General features: G+C 46.1%; 1 protein-coding gene across 1 annotated transcript in view; it reads right to left on the reverse strand.

Moving 5' to 3' along the window:
• Positions 1-20171, reverse strand: part of BASP1 (brain abundant membrane attached signal protein 1) — a 56320-nt gene extending 36149 nt beyond the window's left edge. The window contains exon 1 of the mRNA XM_047093887.1: positions 19983-20171. The gene's annotated coding sequence lies outside the window, so the exon portion shown is untranslated. The remainder of the gene's footprint in view (positions 1-19982) is intronic.
• Between the last annotated feature and the right edge of the window lie 1207 nt (positions 20172-21378).

The following is a 21378-nucleotide window of genomic DNA, read 5'->3' on the forward strand; positions in this document are numbered from 1 at the left end:
ATCACAAAAAAATTTTAAGTCAAAAACCAAATAAAGTGTCAAAGGAAGCACCCAACTGCAAAGACAAGGACCCCCCACAAATAAGCATTTACGTAACTAAACAGTCTCTTCTCACACACACATCGTGTTGTGCACGGGTTTGGAGACACGCATGCTGACTTTAGAAAGTAACACCAGGGGACACCTAGCAAGAGTTAAATGACAGAATCCTCACTGAAATACTTCCTTCCCCCAGGTCCACACCTGTGACGTCCGCAAGTTCAACCACAGGCTTCGGCAGTTTTCCTTCTCCATAACGAAAGCTATCCAAGTCACCAATGTTAAGACCTTTAGTTTTAATTCAGAAAACCCTTCCAGATGAGCTCACGGAAGGCTCTTCATGTCCGTAATCAGACAGCCTTATCAGTCTTTATTACAACACTTCTGATGCAGAATACTTGGCTGTTTACTGCAGTGTGGGCTGGAAGATTCCATGAACAAACTTTCAAGGTACACAGAAAAATTTCAGCTTTTGAGAATTTCAGGGGAACTACACGTAACACAGCAGTTTTTCTGATTGACAGAATTGTGATTTATTTATATCAAGACGGGGTGTTACGGATTTTTCTTAGAATATGATCTAATTAAAAGTATGCATTATTCACCACATTTGAACTACTACTCAACTTTTACATATCAGAGTCTGTGAAGACTTAATATAAATCTTTAATTTCTATTATTAATTTTTTTAATAATGACATGAAAATTAAACTTGTAAGACAGAATCTATTTCAGAGTATATTCAGGAGTCATAATAAGTCATTTTTGCTTTTCTTCCCCAAGGCAGAATAATCCCGAGGATTAATACATTGATTCACATGGAGGAAATACTCTGGACCACCTACTGTCTGAAGCTCTAGGAAAACCACAAGTAAGCAGACAGGGCTCCCACGTCCTGTGAAGTTAAGAAATAATCATTTGTCAATCAGCCATTAGAGATTACAAGGTAGTAAAAATCAGACTGGAAACTAAAGGCTCGAGGAATGAGAAAATAATTGGTTACCAACCTTGCCCTACGTTTGTTAAGATATTAAGAAAAAAAAAATCATGTTCAAGAGTCTCAGCTCCTTCTGTAAACTATAGGCAACTTAGGAGTCAAGAGAAAGCAACACATTAGGGCAAAAGGGCCTAGATATGGAGGGAAATATTCTTATAACAAAACATTAACGGAAAAATGATCTGATATGAACAGCACTGCAAACTTACCCAATCCACGAAGAAACTCTGGAAATTAACATTTTCCAAAGTAGATGTTATCAAAACAAAAGGTTTTCTTTGTGTAGAGATACCCCTTTTCATCATATGCCACATGTAATTTCAGAGTCATTTTCAATGCGGTCCCCCCCCCCCAACTTGCGTTCCTAGAGATCACATCTCTCTCTGGAACGAAGGACAAACAGCACTTATACTCTGGATTCAAGAAGTTAGCATCACCAGGATACAGATTTGCTGGGTCCTACAAACCAGCGTGAGTTCTTCTTAGAATCTTGAATGCGGGAGCAACAGCAATCCTTCCCTCATTCTCTCAAGAGGACTATCCTGTCCCTGCTGCAAGGCTGGCAGGAGAGGGCACCAGCTGGGGACATTTCCCCAAGAGGTCCTTCAGTGACAGTATGCTAGAGATATAAAGTATATTCTTCCTGTGTTTTAAGAACTATTTTTGGAAGGCTTTTCCTTCCACTTCTAATCCTTAAAGTACTTTGTTTTTGATGGGAATGTAAGATATCTAAACGTCTTCTCTATCTGGTAATTAAGACCTTTAAATGAAACAAAATCAATCCCGAAATTCATATTCTCAAAAGTGATATTCACATAACTCGTTAAATGGTAACCAATTGACCCCGGAATATCTCACATGGCGTGGTCAGGTGAAGGAGGTGGGTCAAGTGACATACAGTAGGACAGAGAAAGGACAGAAGTAATGACCGAGGGGTGCCTGGGTGGCTCAGTCAGGTTAAGTGTCCGACTTTTGATTTTGGCTCAGGTCATGATCCCAGGGCTCATGGGTTCAAGGCCCACATTGGGCTGTGCTGACAGCACATTCTCATTCTCTCTCTCTCCCTCTCTCTCTCTCTCATAAATAAATAAATAAATAAATAAATAAATAAATATTAAAAAAAAAGTAATGATTCATCCGTGTAGTTAATTTAATGGCTATCTTCTGGCCAGTGTCTCTACCCCCCACATCTACAGACCAACACTTGTCTCATTCTAATTTCTGGTGCACCTCTTTGCCTTCATCAACCGTGAGCTCCTTAAAGGAAGGAAACCGGTCTTTGCATCTCCCAGCTCATCCAATAAACAAACATTAATCCTGCAAGAGTTTAATGTGGTTTTGCCTTTTCCCACGTTGCATTTGACAGAGCAGAAAAATCCCACACGGGCTGCTCATCTGGACTGCCGTTAAAAAGCTTGGTCTTGGGGCGCCTGGGTGGCTCAGTCGGTTGAGTGTCCGGCCTCCACTCAGGTCCCGGTCTCACGGTTTGGGAGTTCGAGCCCCACTTTGGGCTCTGTGCCCGGAGCCTGCTTCGGATTCTGTGTGTGTGTCTCTCTCTCCTTCTGCCCCTCCCCCACTCCTGCTGTCTCTGTCTCTGTCTCTGTCTCTCTCTCTCTCCTTCAAAAATAAACAGCCATTGGGGCGCCTGGGTGGCGCAGTCGGTTAAGCGTCCGACTTCAGCCAGGTCACGATCTCGCGGTCCGTGAGTTCGAGCCCCGCGTCGGGCTCTGGGCTGATGGCTCAGAGCCTGGAGCCTGTTTCCGATTCTGTGTCTCCCTCTCTCTCTGCCCCTCCCCCGTTCATGCTCTGTCTCTCTCTGTCCCAAAAATAAATAAACGTTGAAAAAAAAAAAATTTAAAAAAAAAAAATAAATAAATAAACAGCCATTAAAAAAAAATTAAATAAAGGATAAATTCATCGCAAAAGCAATAGCTATATCTTTTAGCTGCATTGTTGTTTTTTTTTTTTTTTACTTCTGGCTGCAAATATGTGAGGCTACATCATGTGCATCTGCCCCAGTAACATATTTATAAAACAGAAATAGGACAATCTTCACAACTGACGAGGGGGAGGCGAGGCCTATACCCACAACAGCAGAAGACTGAGGGCCACATGCATGTTCCCTGGAGTTCAAAGACTTGATGGAATCCAAACATCTACAGCACTACTGCTGACTTCCTTCACGCGGGTCACATCAGAGGGTTTAAGAAAAAATACAGGATGAAAAATATCATCTAGTAAACTGCTTGGAAATACACATCAAAAGGCGTTATCGATCATCCAGTCTGTGTCGTAAATTCCTGCCCCACCATCCCTACCGTGTCATTCCAGCTAATTACACATTCCAAGGACAGAACCTGCAACCTGGCCTGGGCTTCCCAAGAGAACGTGAAGTTAGGGAGACTTAACAGTGTGCATCAGATAAAAAAGTACCCGCAAAGAGTTGGCCCTGCTCTTTCTGGTCTGCTAACCGATTTAAATCAAACTGGCTCGACCCTATGAGCTAGAGCTGTCCTCTCCCTTTCCCTGATGGCTGGCTCCTTTAGATGGATAAGGAGGGCCGTTCTGTACGCAGGGGTGAGGGGCGTTACGGGGAGGAGCTCACAGCTGCAGACAATGCTGCTGGCTGATCCATAACCTGAATTTATTTAATTTTTTTTTCAACGTTTTTTATTTATTTTGGGGACAGAGAGAGACAGAGCATGAACGGGGGAGGGGCAGAGAGAGAGGGAGACACAGAATCGGAAACAGGCTCCAGGCTCCGAGCCGTCAGCCCAGAGCCCGACGCGGGGCTCGAACTCCCGGACCGCGAGATCGTGACCTGGCTGAAGTCGGACGCTCAACCGACTGCGCCACCCAGGCGCCCCAACCTGAATTTATTTAAAATGAGACCATTTTCGGGGCGCCTGGGTGGCTCAGTGGGTTAAGCATCCGACTCTGGATTTCGGCTCAGGTCATGATCTCAGGGTCATGGGATCCAGCCCTGGGATGGGCTCCACACTGAGCTTGGCACTTGCTTCTGATTCTTTCTTTCTCTCTCTCTCTCTCCCTCCCTCCCCCCTCTCTGCCCCTCCGCTGCATGCATACGAGCTCGCGCGCGCGCGCTCTCTCTCTCAAAAACAGAAGTTTCAAATGAGATGATTTCAAGATGAAATATTGATCTCATAGTATAAGTAGCAAGTGTTTAGGGTGTAAATCATGTAGGTGATACGTCTCCTCTCCCAGCTCAGCTCACAAACGTAGGCAAGAAAGATGGTCATCAACTCAATGGTAACTACACTTTTAATATGTTAGAAACCTATTACAATAAAAATTTTGCAAGTAAAATATCAATATCTAGGAACATTTTTAGAAGGAACAAGTTGTATTGTCAGATAGTTTCCTGAAACCCTGCATCATTGTTCCCTAAATACAGTTTGCTTTGGAAATTCATTTCGCGTCGTTATAAAAAACTACAAACGTTGTCTTTTAATTTAGTGAGAATCCCATGAAGAAGAGTCAGTTTTAGGAAACTAGACACAGATCCGTGAGAGATCTCAGACTTGACAGGAGGGTTTTTAACTCTCTAACCATCTCAGTTCAAAGTAAAGCATGACGCTCAGGGAGGAGACAGTGACAGTTGAACGCTGGCCATCGAGGAGTGTATGAAATGAGGAGAGAGGGGGAGTGAATCACAAATGCTGTCTTAATTGTGTACCCCCAACCCCTAAAGGAAACACTATGATGTTGGCTAAAGGTTCTTTGCCAGCTGGTTCCTGGACGTGAAGGTAAAATAAATTAACATTCTGGCATATGCCTTATGGCCCTGAAACATGCCCGTCTGTGCATCCGGCCCTTTACTGGACCACAGGTTCTGAGCTAGAAACTGACATCCAACGATGAATGGAAGCAAGTTCCCGGCTTGGCAGAATGCACGCGTTAGAATGAGTGGTTACAGCACAGAACCAGGGCTAAACTCATTTTTATTTGTTATCATCAACTAATGTGTAAAGATTTAAAACTGCACGCTCCTCTGGGGGCCTAACACATGACACTTCCCGAAGGCGGTTATGAAAATGGATTAGTCAAGCTGTTCAATAATGATGGATCCACTGCAAACCCTCGATATTCAGTGACTTGGAGGAAGGGATGAGAAATGTACCTGTAATGAGCCCCAGCTTCCACTCACTGTGGTTTATTTCTGAAAAGACTCCATAACAGAATACTATTTGTTTCCCACAAATAACACAGTTTCATTCTTCCTCGGAGGCTCTACCTAGGGAGGAAGCTTAGATGCATAAGCCATTAGTACTAATTATTCGTAATGTCTCAGGGCTTTAGAACAATTACTACTAAAGTTACTGCCTGGAAACAGAATAATTACACTAATTGGAGTTCATCAGATATTCATCTTCATAGTAAGCACAACAGATGAGGGGAAATTTACAGTGTCCATAAATGGAAGTCATTTCAACTACCAAAGGTGATTTTCAGAAGACACGGGCCCTCCATATAATATACGGTAAGCAACCTCGTCCACTGCACAAATGCGGAGGGCTAGGTTATGTATCAGAACTGTCACAGAGCACTGGTATGGGTCAACAAAACCAGTACACTCCCGCCTTCTGGTCTTTTCGTCGAGAGGGGTGGAAACATGAAATAATGCCCTCAGTTTTGATAAATGCAAAAATACAAAAATGCTAAGGGCTGCAAGAGGTGTGGGGACAGACAGGAAAGGCATCTCTGTGAAAGTGGTAACTGAAGACTACTTGGGAGGTGGGAGAAAGTATATTCCAGGCAGAAGGAACAGCAGGCCAGGGCCTGCACACAGCACTAAGAGAACGGAAAGGCGGGCCATGTGGCTGGAGAACAGAGGGTAGGTGAGAGAGGACGAAGGAGTTTAAACAGAAAACTAGTGCAGGAACTTGCAGATCAGTAGGATTTTCATATTTTATTGTCGGTGGACCAGAAAATCATGATATAAAGTCTTAGGCAGAGGGATGTCATGCTCAGATATACAAGAGTATTAGGGCAGTAATCAAGGAGAGGGATAGAAGCTTCTATGAGGTTCATGGCTTAGAGTAGAGGGCGATGAACATAGTGAGATAACGACAAGGTACACCAGTCACCAGAAAGAGCCTAGTTTTCCAGAATGAGTGGAAAAAGGTGATGCTGACCAAGAAAGTGAGCCACTAAATGCGAACCGTGGACATTAGCTTGAAAATAAATGTTGCATAGGGACGCCTGCGTGGCTCAGTTGGTTAAGTGGCCAACTTCGGCTCAGGTCATGATCTCGCAGTCCGTGAGTTCGAGCCCCGCGTCGGGCTCTGCAATGACAGCTCAGAGCCTGGAGCCTGTTTCCGATTCTGTGTCTCCCTCTCTCTCTGCCCCTCCCCCATTCGCACTCTGTCTCTCTCTCTCTGCCTTTCAAAAATGAATCAATGTTAAAAAAAAATTAAAAAAAAAAAGAAAATAGATGTTGCATAAATTAAAGAGTTAAAATTAAAAATTCTATTACTTACAGCAATTTTATGCAGAAAGTAATTTACCACTTATAATCCTTTATAAAAATATTAAATAGTACCAACTCTCAATTATTTTAGGACCTGTGGTTTATCTGGTGTAGTAAAACTGAATTGTTATACTCAATTTAGTGGTGGATCAACGAGGTAATATTTTATTGCTGCCGTTAACACAACATGACGTGACCTGAAAGTTGAAACAGAAAAAGCAGTAGTTGAACTACTTGATGGGACACCCTCAAAAGTTGCAAAATTGGTTTTTTAGAAAGAGTCTCTCAAAAGCGTTAAGCATAGGCATATACCCACATGCACATGTGCTGAAAATGCCCCTCAAGAAAATCCCTTAAGTATCACTACTTGTTTTGTTGCTTGGAGAGACCCCGAAATGTATTAGGCTTGATGTCTGCAGTCATCAAAGACATCATATGATTCCTGACACTTGCTACTTTCCACTCCCCAGCGTCCCACTATAAGGCAAACTTTCCAGCAAAACTCAAATGGCCCCGCCCACACTTGCCTTTGTTAAAACTCCCATCTCCTGACGTCTCCATCCATCAAAACCTGCCCCTTGGTGACACTGTGTGTGGTGAATTCCTACCAATAAGCCTTGATGCTAGTGGAGGATTTTCAACTAGCCTAGGCATCCCGTCTACTCTTTCGTCTAGAACAAGGTCTCTGCCATTGCCACTGTTGGTAGATTTTATAAAGGGGGGGCGGGGAATCATGGGAGGGGCAGAGGGAGAGAGAATCCCAACCAGGCTCCGTGCTCAGCCTGATGAGGAGCTTGATCCCACAATGCTGGGCTCAGGACCTGAGCCAAAATCGAGAGTTGGATGCTCAACTGACACCCAGGCGCCCTCAGGATTGGCAGATTTTAAAGAGGGCCTCCCCAAAATAACTCCATCTTCACCTACTCGACAGTAGCTAGTTCTTCACACCGTACTCACTAAGTGAATCTTTCTCTCACTCCCTTTGTTCACTGTCTGGTGATATTTGGGTATGTGGCTACCCAAGTGGGAAAGCCTTCGGGCAGAGGGAAAGAAGGAGAATATAATGCTAGAATGAAAACCGGGCTTCACCACGTATCGACGCTTACTGGTTGACGGCAACTGCCTAGAGACTGTGTTGAGAGGGATTCCGAGGCCTCTCGTACCCGTGTCCGTCATGAGTACAACAGAGGGAACAGTACCTGCACGCACTCTTGGCCATCCCCCGTACAAGGGAGCCACAGAAACCTGACTCTGGATCTCATGCCAGGCTTGATCGTTTCCAGTGATGCGAATCCTGGGGAAATTAACTTCTCTGCATCTCATATCAAATGGAGGCACTTATGTTTGCCCCACGTGGATTGGTGGGGACCAAGCCAGGGGCTCAAGTACCATTGATTCTCTCCACTCTCTTCTTGGGGGCAGGGACAAGTGAAAAACCTTTTCGCCCAGGACTTTCCAAAGTTCCTCACTATAAACCACCTTTCCTAATACCAAGCATGAGTTGTTAGGGGTTGAGTTGTGTTCCCACAAAATGCACACGTTGAAGCCCTAACCTCCAGTACCTGAAAATGTGACTATGTTCGGAGATGGGGCCCTTAAAGGGGTCATTATATGAAAATGAGGCCATTAGGGTGGACCTTGTGCTTACAGATCAGGAAGAGACGTCAGGGATGGCTGTGTGCACAGATACGAGACCACATGAGGACACAGCAAGAAGGTGGCTGGCTATCCGCAAGCCAAGGAGAGACTTCAGAAGTAACCAAACATGCCAACACCTTGGTCTTATCCTTCGAGCCTCCATAGTTACGAGAAAATCAATTTCTGTTGTGAAAGCCATGTAGTCTGTGGTATTGTGTAATGGCAGCCCGAGCAGACCAAGACGGGAACAAGGCATTGGTGTCTTCCACCGCTTCTATTACTACATATTTGTTTCCCCACCTGTCCTGTCCCTTCTCTTCCTCCTCTCGTGCACTATTTCCCTCCCCCCAACACTAGGAGGAAGCAGCGGGGCTCAATGACAAGAGGTCATTGACCGTTGACCTACGAGACAGTTTCGCGTACTTTTTGTACAAGGGGAATCCAGACGTTCCCCTCTCTCCAACCAGAAACACGGCTGCCAAACGACCGTACAAAAACTCCAAGTATAGTCATCGCCTCCTTTTCGGAAGCATTTTACAAACTTCAAGATTTAACAAGTTAACGCCACTGCCCACAAATGCCACCCCCACGCCCTCAAGATTGGACTGTTTAATTAGGTAGGGAGATAGTTCGATATGTTCTCAGAATCAGATTTAGATGCAAATGCCAATTAAACCTCGCACTAACCACTGTGCCTTCCGGTGTTCTAAAACATTTGTGTCAGCAGTTGGGTCATTTCTCTGCCAGGTAAACTATGCAAACAGTGGCTAACATGCCAGGGCCTGCTGGGTTTGCCACGCTCCGTGCAGCTAACGCGAACGCTGTCTAAATGCCCTAAGGGTTTGGGTTGGGTTTTACAGATCTATCTCCCCCAGGTTACACGCTCTTCCAATAGGAATCATGCCCTGCTCAAAACTGGCTTGAGCTTTTTTGACTCCCCTTAGAAACAGCAGCAACATTTTTTGCAATATTACATCATTCTGGACTCCTTTGCCCTTTATCTGAGATTCTTGGCTACCTCACTAGGCAGAAAGCCCAGCCAATGGGGATCAATACAGGCAAGGGGACTGCAAATAGTAGCTCCTGGACTGAAGAAGGCAAGTTAAAGGGGAGGCACGAGTCCATTTGTCCTAATTGGCCAACCGCTCCCTTGAACGATTACCTGTTCTCCTTAACCCTGTTGTAGTATTTGTTGCTGGAAGCAAGGATACAGTCCGAGACTGTGTTACTATTCGCTGCACTAAAGTTCAAAGTGCACCAAAGTGATAGTTTGTAAGCAGGAAGGGCTCATCAACAGGGTTGTTTTGGTGACTGAGGGGGGGCAATGTGAAGCCTACTGACATTTAGATACACTTTTTTTTTAAAAAACATCACCTTTTGTTACATCCCCTGCACCCAGAATGAGTAGAAAGTTGAATGTAAGATCTTAGCAATATTCAAGAGAACTCTTTTCCCACTGAGTTTATTCCACTTAAACCTACCACTCTTACCTTAGTGAAATCATGGGTTATAATTCCACTGTATAGTTACTTCTCTCTTCGTGGTGGCCAGTTGGGGTCTCCTAAGATGACCACCCACCCAGGAGACTTTAGGACAGATGAAATCAAACCTAAGCTCTCTGCCTGGTGGAAACAAAACTAGTTAGAATCAAAAGGGTGAAAGGGAATGGAGCGAGCCATTAATGTTTTTGACTCTTGCACCCATGAGACCTTCAATGAGACTTTCCGTTCATTAGTCAGCCATTGGATTGGATGAGGGAGAAGAGGAACATTCAGATGTGAGTCACATGAAGAAACACACACCTGGGAAACCATTCCTAATCACGTATTAACAACCTGGTGGTGAATATTGCTACAAACACCTGTTACTATTTGTCTGAAAACCAAACACTGGAAATTCTAGAACGAGGTTTCCAAAGTCCAGTTGGGTGAGCCCTGGGAATTCAAGTCTTGAGGTCTCAACAAAAGATCACCAGGGTTACTGAGGAAACCCTGGGTGCTACAGTAAACCTCCAGTCAACAGGGTGTTATTCACTGGGGTTAGGTGATCACGAGAAGCCCCAGGAGCTATTGTCACCACCAACTGCTGAGATTCTTTCTTTTTTTCCTCAGGAAAATGAGTCATTCAGAGATTTCAGACCACCTTACTTAACCATATTATGTCTTTAGTAAATTCCCAAGTGGTCACATCACCTTATCCTACCTTCCTGATGAAATAAATACAGGATAAAGGAGGAAATAAAGTGATCTCCCCCCTTCCCACCTACAGATCACGGGTTTCTCTAGATTGTTCTTTCCCGGAATCATCTCAAATATGCCTGAGACAAATACAGACGCTGTTATTCTGTACTGACACAGCTGAGAACATAGGTAAAGGTCAAAGACAGCAAACATTCCTCCAGCCCCTACTGTTTTCAGGACAAGCTCAGAGAAGCTTATGACAGTACAAAGACACGAGACCTTTCTTCTAAATATCCTTAAGAAATAGTGATGTTCTTACAGTTGCTACCTGGTTGCTGTTGCTTTCCTTTTTGATACATTATTTCCCCCAATTAGATTTGTTACCGCTTAACTTGGCTGTTGAATTAGTCTCTGTGGTAATGGTGGTTTAAAGACCTGTCAACAGGTAATCAAAATCACTTTGCCAAGCAATCCAGGAAACTTGTAATTTAGAAAGCTCAACCAGGAAAGGCTGTTCTCTACCATCTATCTCTTCATAACCTTCAAGAAGAAATTTTAATTTGGATTTATTTGAGGACCAGGTTTCTGACCTCCAGGACTATAAGAATTAAAAGCCGTCTAAAAACTGTGAAGTCACTTATTTACTGCAGGCTTCCCTGGAGAAATATAAACTCATCAGACTCATTCTCCACTTACTGAAATGTCCAAATAGATCACTTTAAATATGAAACGAAAACCGTATCTCGCCAAAACTAAGCTCACCGGCTTCTCCGCGTGCAAACGCACATACAGCATTTACACTGCTCAAATCAGTTTTCAAGTCTGGCCAAAGTGTTTTCACAACCTCAGTACTTAATTACATTCCACTTTTAATGACTGCTGCAGAAACTTGCCGCGCTTTGAAATCCTCTAAATCGGCCCAAACACTGTTAATGGCGATTGTAAAGAAAAAAGATGAAACCTCCTGCTTTATGCAGCTCTCAAACCAATAAGCCAGATAACACTAGTAATCAGCACGAAGGCTGCTGTCCATCCGTTCTCCACAGCACTGCTCACTGGAGCTTCCAAGAGACTCCTGAGTGAGTCTTGCTTGACTGTTCCACTCACTCTGCAGCCCCCAAATTAGTGCAGAGCCAACTGGCTTTCTTCTCAAAGGAAACAAAATACCCCCAACCCTGCACCACTGCTCATTTCAGGAGGAAAACGCAGATACGACACCAACATTTCATTTTATGAGTCAAGTTATTTTAATGCATGCCATAAATGCTTTGGCATGTGAAGGAAGTCACGTCCTATAATGCAAGAAGAGAGAGAAGTTGAGGGGGAAAGATGGCACGTAGAGAAAGCAGGTGGTACCTGAAGACAAGGGGCTCACGTGGTCTGTCGAAGGCGGAAGAGGTTCCTTCTGCAGAGGAGGGGAGAGAGGGCAGCAGCGAGAGACATACAGGATGCAGAGTACATTTTCACAAAATGGTACCAGGTTAAAAGAATGGCAGGAATTTAAGTTGCAGACATTGAGTAAGAGTTTGACTCAATTCCACACAAGGGAGAGGCGGCAGGAGTGAGGCTTTATTGGGAAATAACCTGGTTTTCCACTCGGCCACTAACCAGCTCATGAGACCTTGAGTAAGCCACTGACTTTTCTAAGATCCTCTCGAGTTCCAAAATAAGTGTTTTTGGTCATGAGCTTTCAAACCTTCTGTTGGAATGACACAAGTTATTTACAGAAGACTGAGGTTGTGGTTAGGATGGTATTTAAAAGCAGCCACCAATTTTCTGTAAATGAATCCTGCCTGGAGGCAGAACGAAAATGGGTTGGCAACGTTAGGACTTTAGTTTGTCTCTAATCAGGCAACCAACAACATAGCAGGAAGGGGGTCGAGTAGCATCGCTGATTAGTACCACGAAGGTAGGATTACAGGTAAGGCATCTGAGTGATTACTTTCACTTGTGAAGTGCAAGGAGGAAAGTGAAGGGGCCAACCAAAGCCACATTCATTCAGAGTCCTCATTAGGGGTAGTTGCCATCCCCCTCCCCCTCCTCCCCCCTCCTCCCCCTTCCCCACCCCCTCGAAAAGGATGGCTTGAGGATATCAGTCCATATTCACTAGGATAAGAAGCACTTCTAATCTATAGGTCGCTTAAGGTATTACTGATTAAAACATTTATTCCACGTTGTATCTCTATGATAAGCAACTTTTCATTGAAGAACTTAGTACAACTCTCTCTATATGAACACTGAAGATCTTAATATGTTAGAAGGCTACCCATGTTATCCCATGTCCATTGGACATAAGATAAAATGGCCAAGGCTTATGGGAAATACAGTGTAGTGCTGGACAGAACAGGGCCATCAGACATGGATCTGGAATATAGGACTTCCTATTAGCTCTACAATCTCTTCTCTTTTTTAATGTTTATTTATTTTTGAGAGAGAGCATGAGTGGGAGAGAGGGGAGAGAGGGGGACAGAGGATCCGAAGCGGGCCCCGCACTGACAGCAGAGAGCCCTATTCAGGGCTCGAACTCATGAACTGTGACATACGACCGGCACCGAAAATCGGGTGTTCAACCGACTGAGCCACCCAGGCGTCCCTAGCTCTGCAATCTTATGTGTATTATCCAACCCTCCATTTTTCATTTATTCATAGGCAAAATGCATCCTACAGTTTGTTTGAGGGGATAAAATTCAGTTAGAGTATAGGATGTACAAGAAATATTCACAAATGTCCAATCTCATCCTGTAGCGTCTCTAGATTAAACCAAAACAAATCAAAACAAGCCTTCACAGAGGCAAGTTTTCAAAAGCTACAACACCCATATCCAAAACCTCTTGGTAAAGTAAAATATAATTTCCCTCCTAAATCCGTAAGGTTCAAAAAGCTGTTAAAAAAAAAAAAAAAAAAAAAAAAAAGCTATTTAGAAAAGGATTTAACCAAAATGGAAATGACTTTACCTTCACCCAACAGCAAAACTCAGTCTCCAGAAGGTAAAACACAAATCACCTTGGGCAGATCTTTGAATTAAATGCCTAAAAGGTTCAAACTGAATCTAGGACCGACCCCTCAAACCCAAATATCTGAAACTCCAAAGAACTTCCTTTTTTGTTTTTAAGAAGCCAGGCTGACTAAGGTGTCTACGGGGATAATTACATAATTCAGTCAACAGGTAACAATACCTTTACAGTCCCGCATAATTGAAGCTCCGGTTTTACTCCTGGCAACGGGGTGGTGGGGATGTGGTTAAGTGTATACCTTAGAATTTTAAATATCGAGATTGGTTTATACTAATCTTAGTACCAATGATTAAGACGCTCCTTTCAACTGCAAACGAAGGCGTCTTGATTCAGGACACAACAAAACCGCGTGCTTTCAGGAATCTGAATGAATTATGTCTATTCCCCAGGTGATACAGTTTTGCCCTGATCTGAACATATCTAAACAGTAAGCCTTTCTTTGAAGGTCTCTGAAATCCCAAGGACTTTCTTCCCGGCCCCCTCCCCCATTTTAATACCAGTTGTGGAGGCTGGGGTTGTGCTGATTTACCCACTCTGGGCTTTTGAAACCAGTTAAGCGTCCCGGCAACATGTTCAAGGTATCATAGCTATACCTGGAGGATGTTTCTAAACCACGTAGTTCTGTGTTCTACCAACTCCTGTCCAAGGCGCCACCGTCAGCTTGTTTTGCGATGATGGCCTCTTTGAAACAAGCGTGTAAGTCGCTGACACAGAGCATGAAGTAAAGAAAGCTGGTTCTTTCACCACTTTATGGTGAATGTGCTTTACAAAGACTTGCAGAAGCGCCTCGGTGGCTGAGCTGGTTAAGTGCCCGACTCTTGATTTCAGCGCAGGTCATGACCTCACAGTTCCTGAGTTCGAGCCACGCTGGGGCTGTGCAATGACAGTATGGAGCCTGCTTGAGATTCTCTCTCTCTGTCTCTCTCTCTCTCTCTCACTGCCTTCCTCCCCGACTCGTGCTATCTAAATAAATAAATAAAACGGATTTTAAAAAAAGACATGCAGAATATGTGAGGCCGTGTTCTAAGTGTCTGACAATTTCACTTAATCCTTACAAAAACTCTAGATTGTAATCCCCATTTTAGAGATTGAGGCACAGAAGCGAAGCAATTTGCCAAAGGCCACACAGCTCGTAAAACGGTTGAGACAAGATTCTTCAGCCAGGGAATCTGGCCCCGAAGTCCAATTCTACCACACCTAGCCCTCCAAATCATGCTTTTCTAAATACCATAGTCCCTACACAAGGTACAAACAATGGCTGAAATCTATTTATTTCAAAGAGAAGTTTAAAAAACACACCAATGAAACCCAGTCCTCTCTAAAATGAAGGGGAAAAGTCAATTCAGAAACAAGTTCACAAAATGTTTAAGTGATAAGAAGGAAATACCGCGTAAATGCTTTGCCTGCCCCACTAAACGCCATTTTTCTCTATTATCTTGAGAGGTTTCCTTATGCCCTGGGCCCCTGTTTGTGCTTGCAGATGGTTTCTATTTCTAAATCTCTAAAGCTTTCAGGAATTTATTCCTAGACTTTGAAACCTGCCCACTTGCAAACCTCCCCTCACCAACGGCCTTGGCACGTCAAAAAACTCTCTACTGCCTTTGGAAAGCCTGATTTTTAAAGCTATTTAAGTTCTCAGGTTGCAGAAGAAGGAAAAGGCACTATGAGTCTCTCTGTCCATGCCACCCCATTCCCGACTTCCAGAGGGAAAGACAGAATGCGGTTTAATCAATGTCAAGGCTTGTGTCTTCTCATATTTACACTTTAACTGTATCCTGGTAAGAATTTGATTCTATGTGGTCACCTCTTACTCTTGATAAGGTTCGCTGGACAATCTTCTCATAGGACACTTACCTAGATGTCTGTCTTTAATAGTGGTGTAGGGAATGGTATTTAGCAAAAAACCTTCCTTTGGCTGGCTGGGAGCTTCCGTGGGTTTTAGAACTACCCCTGTATTTTCTCAAAAGAATTTAAATGCCACCTCTTGAGTTATATAAGCAGCCATGGGAAATTCAATGAGCGTGGCTACCCTGGCTTAATTCAATCCACTTTGGGGCAAATTCCCAGGGTCTCATTAAATCTCAAATATGTACATGTATGAAGACAGTAGTTGGGAATTACGATATTTGAGCAACTTTGAAATTGAAATATCCAATTTCTAACTGAATACACTGAACCCCTCAGGTCTTGATTAATCAGCACGGAACAAAAATACAGCTCAATATACAGAAATTAATTAGGGATGTCAATCACATGGACTGTGTTGCAACTGCAGACTGAGAGGTCAAGAAGCCACAAAGAGCCAGCCACCGTGCCTGTGCGCTTTTTAGACTTACGTGTGGTCCTTATTGTGGCAAGAAAAATAAGAATTATCATCCCAATTTTACAATTGAAGAAAGTGAAATTCAGAGAGGCTTGAATAATTTGCCCACAGTGGTTTAACCAGTGTCTAGAGATTTTTCAAACCCAGTTACTTTCCGCTGTGTCTTAGGAAGCCTCCCCCAAATGCACTATTTTCTCTTAATAAATAAATAAATAAATAAATAAATAAATAAATAAATAACAATTGTGACTATTCACAACCTCAAAGCTATCTCCTGATTATGTATCTACCATAATTAAGCCAAAGAGTAAAGTTCATGTTGTATGGGGTTATCTAAAGAACTGGGATAAATGGAAAGGATCCAGTTGAGTCGAGAAAACTTGATGAGATGAGAGATTCTGCGCCCAATTTCCCAAGAACTTCAACTTGTCTATACACTCAGTGTTCCCTTAGCAGTTACCTGGCTTCCAGTTCACCAGCTAAAACGATCATGAAGAAGATGTTAACCTTTTGATAAAGAAAGTGTAAAATGAGCAGGTCAACTACATGGAAGAAAGAGGAAGGCCCAAGCGAATCAGAGCATTTCTTTCAACAGAACCAGACACCAAAAGCAATTACTTCTGACACACAATAGTTGACAGGCCTTTGGGGGATGTTTTTCAAAACCAAATTGTACAAGAGATCAGAAAAAGAAGCCAGAACAAGTTTACAAATCCTTTATTTAGTAAGCATTGTTTATTACAACTTTTAATGTTCACTAATGCTCCATGTGAGTTCGTAAGCCTGTAAATGAACATCTCAGTTTAAGATGTTCAATTCAATTCATTGGTTTTACCCTGCTAGGCACTGGGAATGGGCTTCTTCGGACACTAGCTAGGCTCCCCCTTTCACCTACGTATTTAGAAAGACCAAAAATGGATCATTTTCCAAACGTCAGTATGAAGCACTGTACAATAACTAAACTAGTTTAGTTTCATTTAATAAGATTTTATTTTATAGCACGCATACATATATATACATATGTGTATATGTGTGTGTGTGTATATGCATATACACATGTGCATATACAGGACACCGCAATTGCTTTAAAAATTAGGTTTGGATTTTGCAAGTTTTTGCAGAACGACAGTGAATAACACAGGCATCCATTTTACAGTGACCAAATCTCCCCCAAACGTAGTGAGTTTTTCATACTCTACTTATCGTGACCGTGGAATAAAAATGGTTTTTAAATTGTTCTTAATGTGAATTTGTTTTCAAAAACACAAAAGCCAAAGAGAACACATCACATTTTAGACTATAACAGGGTTTGTTCTGGCAAATCCAGTAAGATTAGAAAGATGCCTCCAAGGACAGAGTGGAAGCCCTCAGGGCTCTCGCAGTGGACATTCAAATTAGGGTGACCCAGCAGGAGAGAAGGTTCTCCCCAGCATGCCATAATGAGAGGATGAGCAAAGTTAAAGACAAAAATGCCACTGTCTGCTATGGTTATTGTTGGCGCATTTTGTCCAAAGGCCCATTAGCTCCTTTTCTCCACCTGCTAAGGACTGTCAAAAAAAACTAGCCAAATAAAAGAATAAGGTAACTGATTATTTTTTCAAATTCAGCTTAAAAATGATCTCGCTGGAAAACCCATGACTCACTGAATTGGGGGCATACTGGAATACACTTGCTATCAAATCCCATCTATATTCTAACTCACCTCTCCCTCAAAAGCATAACCTTAAGGAAAAAAGAAAAGGAAAAAAAAAAAAAAGATAGCCCTCTAAACCATAATAAGCTGCTCAATACTAAAGACTAGAGACAGTACCAGCCCTATCAAGTACACACCCTCATCTATTAAACGTGGTCAATATCAATATCCTTTTATTAAAAGGAACAAAAGAGAAGACTTCCATTTTCCTGCCACATGCTGTCCTATCAGGGTGTACTAAGAATACTTAAACATAAATTCTTTTAAGTATAACGGGCTATTGCGAAAATACAGTATTTAGCTATTTTATATCCATAAGTCACTTTTTGGATGGTAGAATAAAGAAGCCCAAAAAGAAATCTAAATGACCATAATCTGGTTATTACATCATTGTTAAGAAAATCGGCACCAAAGGTATATGTATCATGGCTTCTGCTGGAAATTGACCAAAAAACAAAAAAAAAAAAAGGAAGCATTATGAATTCAATAGACCATCTTCACCCCTGCAGCCCCAGTAGCCTTCTTCCTTCTTCCTGCCCTATCAGTGATCTGCATCTCTGTGGGGTTGGCCTTTTGGGGTCCCTAGTAAAACAATGAGGCAGGAATCAAGAGAAAACACAGGGTTAGGATTCTGACAAGGTAACCATTTTCTCTGCCTTGGGTTTTGTAGGCCATCTTGTTCCTATAAACGCCAGAATGTCTTAATTTCTCCCAAGTAGTGACACTAGGGGCAGATAGCCACTGTTAGTTTTGAGGCCAATGTCCCTTAATGAAAGGACCAGGAGCAAAAATCTGTCAAATGGTTAATTGATGCAAATCGAGGGCCACCATCACTGCGGTGCAATATGTTGCAGAAAAGAGAACAATGGACAGTACTAGAAAGGAAAAGAGCAGTATTCGGTCATTAAAATATTTAATCCACAGTTTGCTCTCATCACCAAGGATAATCTTTACTTTTCGTCAACTGAGATCGCTAAGAAAGCAAAAGATGAAAGATAACCTGGAAAAGAAGAAACATACACACAGAGGGGATAAAAGAAAAACTGTCATTTGGGTCCAAGGATTTCACGCAACATTTAGGGCAAACGCCTTTGTTCCTCGGCTTCGGAAGGGAGTGGGTGGGTGGGTGATGGAGAGATCAGATGGGGCTGCCGGGGCCCTCCACACCCTGCTCTCCGGCGCATGCGCGAGGCCAAGACAAAGGAATAGGTAATTACAGTCCCGATTCATTCATTTTGCCCGCAGTACCAAGGATCTGCTAGCCCTGGCTGGAATCCCGGGGAGGCCGATCCACACCCCTACAGCAAAACGACCACCTCGATGCTACTGTTGGATTTTAACCCGCGAGGTAGTGGCCTCGAGGGAGATCGAGGTGTGTCAACCCCGTTCAAAGGCACTAAAATTGCACCCCTGAGCGCTGTGCTGATTTCAGCAGGGTGAAAATTACACAGGCACAGGCTGTCCAAGGAGTTCGTTTCAAGGCGGAAATGTCTCTGGGGAAGCAGATAAGGAGCTCAGCCGAGCATTCGATGAATATTCATGAAAGAATGCGGTTTGTAGCCGCGCGCTGTGTGTGCGGTCGCATCCAGGGACTCCGCATTTTTTTTTTTTATTTGTCGGGGGAGGGGGAGGGGGGGCGTGGGGACGGAGACAGGAACCGGGCGTCGGGTTTCAGCGTTAGCGCTTTCGGCAAGACCTGCTGAACCCCAAACCTTGGCTCACAGCGGAGCCGGGCCGTGGGGGGACCGCGCGCTGTCAGGTCCGCGCTCACACTCTCCCGGCCCCGGGCCGCGAGGGTGGAGGCGAGGCGCCCCGGGCATCTCTGCACCGAAGCCTCGCAAAAAAATAAAATGCTCCGAGATGGCCCACAGGTTAGCGGGAAGGCAGTTCGGCCACGTCCGAGGCGGGGGGGGGGAGGGGGGGAGGCTTTGATCCGCTCAGAGGTGCTTCGGCGGGCACGTTGTCGTGTGAACCTCGCATTCCTTGGCCACCGCAGGCCAGGATTCAGGAGTCCCCCGGGGTCAAGGAAACCCATTTGCTGAACCAAAGAGCCACCTCCTTCCTTGGGATCACACCAGATCCCCGTGTTCTTTCTCCCCCTACTCCCGCCCCACCCCACCCCCACCCTCCATCTCTCGCTGCTGCGCCCCTCTCTCCCAGCGCTCCCTCCCGGGCTGCGACTGGTTCCGATGACAGATACGCTCCCTTCCGCCCCACAAAACCGTCTCCTCGGGACTCGGTGCGTTTAAAGGGTTTCCCATTCGGCAATTTCCTCCTTCACGAGCAGCTGGCTCCCGCCCGCTACCCACCCCGCATCTCCCGTCTACCAGACTCGCCACCCCCGCACCTTCCCACCCCGCGAGAGGCTGAAGCCACCCACTTCGGGGGCCCCCCCATCACCCCACATCCCCGAAGTGCGACGGGAACCTCGCGGAGGGTCCCCCGCGCTGGGCGCCGTCTAACGAGGCCCGCGGCGCCCCACGCCCCCGGCCGCGGCGCCGAGAGAACAAAGGGCCTCGAGGTGGGGCGGGGGCGAACGGAGGCCCCCGGGCTGCCGGCGCCCCGGGTCCGCGGGGGCGGCGGGGCCGCCGGGGCGCGCCTCCTTACCGGCTCTGGGTGCCTGTGCCGGCCCTGGGTGAGCGCGGTGCCGCCGAGGGGCCCGGGTCGCAGGCGTCGTCCGGCCGGTGCCTGGCCGCTGGCGGAGGCTCTCTCCCCGGCTCGACGGCGGAGCCCGGAGCGAGGAGCGAGTTGGAGCGCTGCCGCCGCCGCCGTCGCCGCTGCCGCTACTGCCGCCGCCGCCGCCGCTGCAGCCTCTGCATTTCTCGCGCTCGCGCTCCCCCTCCCCTTCCTGCCCAGCGCCCTCCCCCGGCGCGTCCGCCCGCCCAGCCTCCCTCCTCCCGCGTACCCCGCCCGCCTCCCTCCCCTCCCTTCCCCTCCATCCCGGGCCCCGCCCGCCTCCCCTCACCTCCCCTCCACCCCGTCCCCTCCCCGCGTCCCGGTGGTCCCCTTTCCCCTTCTCCTCCCCTCCATCCCGCTGTCCCTCCTGCCAGTCTCCATCTGCCCTGCACGCGGGCTTCCCACTCCCTCCCCACCTCCCTCACCCTACCCTACCCTACCCTCCTCTCTTTTGCCGCGCCCCCCCCCCCCAACTACCACACCCCGCGCCGCCTCCCCTCCCCCGCCGCGCCGGGGCTGTCTGCGGGCACCTCTCTCTCTCTCTTCTCCTCTTTTCTCTCTCTCTGTCTCTCTCAGTCCTTTGGAATGGGTGGATAGGAAGTGCTCGGGCTCTCGCTCAGACTTCAGGGGCTGCGTGGCGGTGGTGAATGACGCCCCCTGCCACCTGCTACCCTTCTCAGCACCCCAATCCCGCTGGCGCGCGACGTCCGCCTGGGATTCCGATACCTGGACGGGCAGTGAGGTTGGGGGTGACCTGCCGAACCCCCTCAGCCCATCGAGACAGAGGTCCTCGGGGTTGAGGGAGGCTGCCAACGGCAGGCAAGTCCGGGCGGCGCCCCCCGAGGACCAGGCGCGCTGGGCGAGGCGGCTCCTTCGCACGCTGGGCTGAGCCCGGAGCTCCGCGGCTGGGGACTAGCGACGCCGCCGAGGTCCGCCTTGGGGGGGTTGGGCAGCGTCGTCCCTGCGGCCGTGCTCTCGGGACTTGGGAGAGGAAGGAGAAAGGACAAGAGCCCGAGGGAAGGAACCGTCGGTGTTTCATGTCTGTTCTTTAAAAGAGGCAACCAGTTCTCGGCCAGACTGGGTTAGCCGAGGCAACCGGTGCAGTGCTGCCTAGAAGCGCACAGGTCAAAGCCACGGCCAAGCCGTGTCGGGGTGCCCTGAGGCACCGCCACTTTCACACCGGGACATAAAATAACCACCAGCGTGGGGAGGTATGCCCACCTTGCTTCTCTGTTGGCCAGAAGCAAATGCAAAACATAACGGGACAACGCTTACAACCGCAGCTCTTTCATTAGACAAAAGCCAATTTTACCTTCCCGCAACCATC

Source organism: Lynx rufus, unplaced genomic scaffold (genome assembly GCF_022079265.1).
Source record: "Lynx rufus isolate CCGP_SWC_20201006 ecotype Redwood Valley unplaced genomic scaffold, mLynRuf1.p SCAF_1, whole genome shotgun sequence".
Classification (NCBI taxonomy): domain Eukaryota; kingdom Metazoa; phylum Chordata; class Mammalia; order Carnivora; family Felidae; genus Lynx; species Lynx rufus.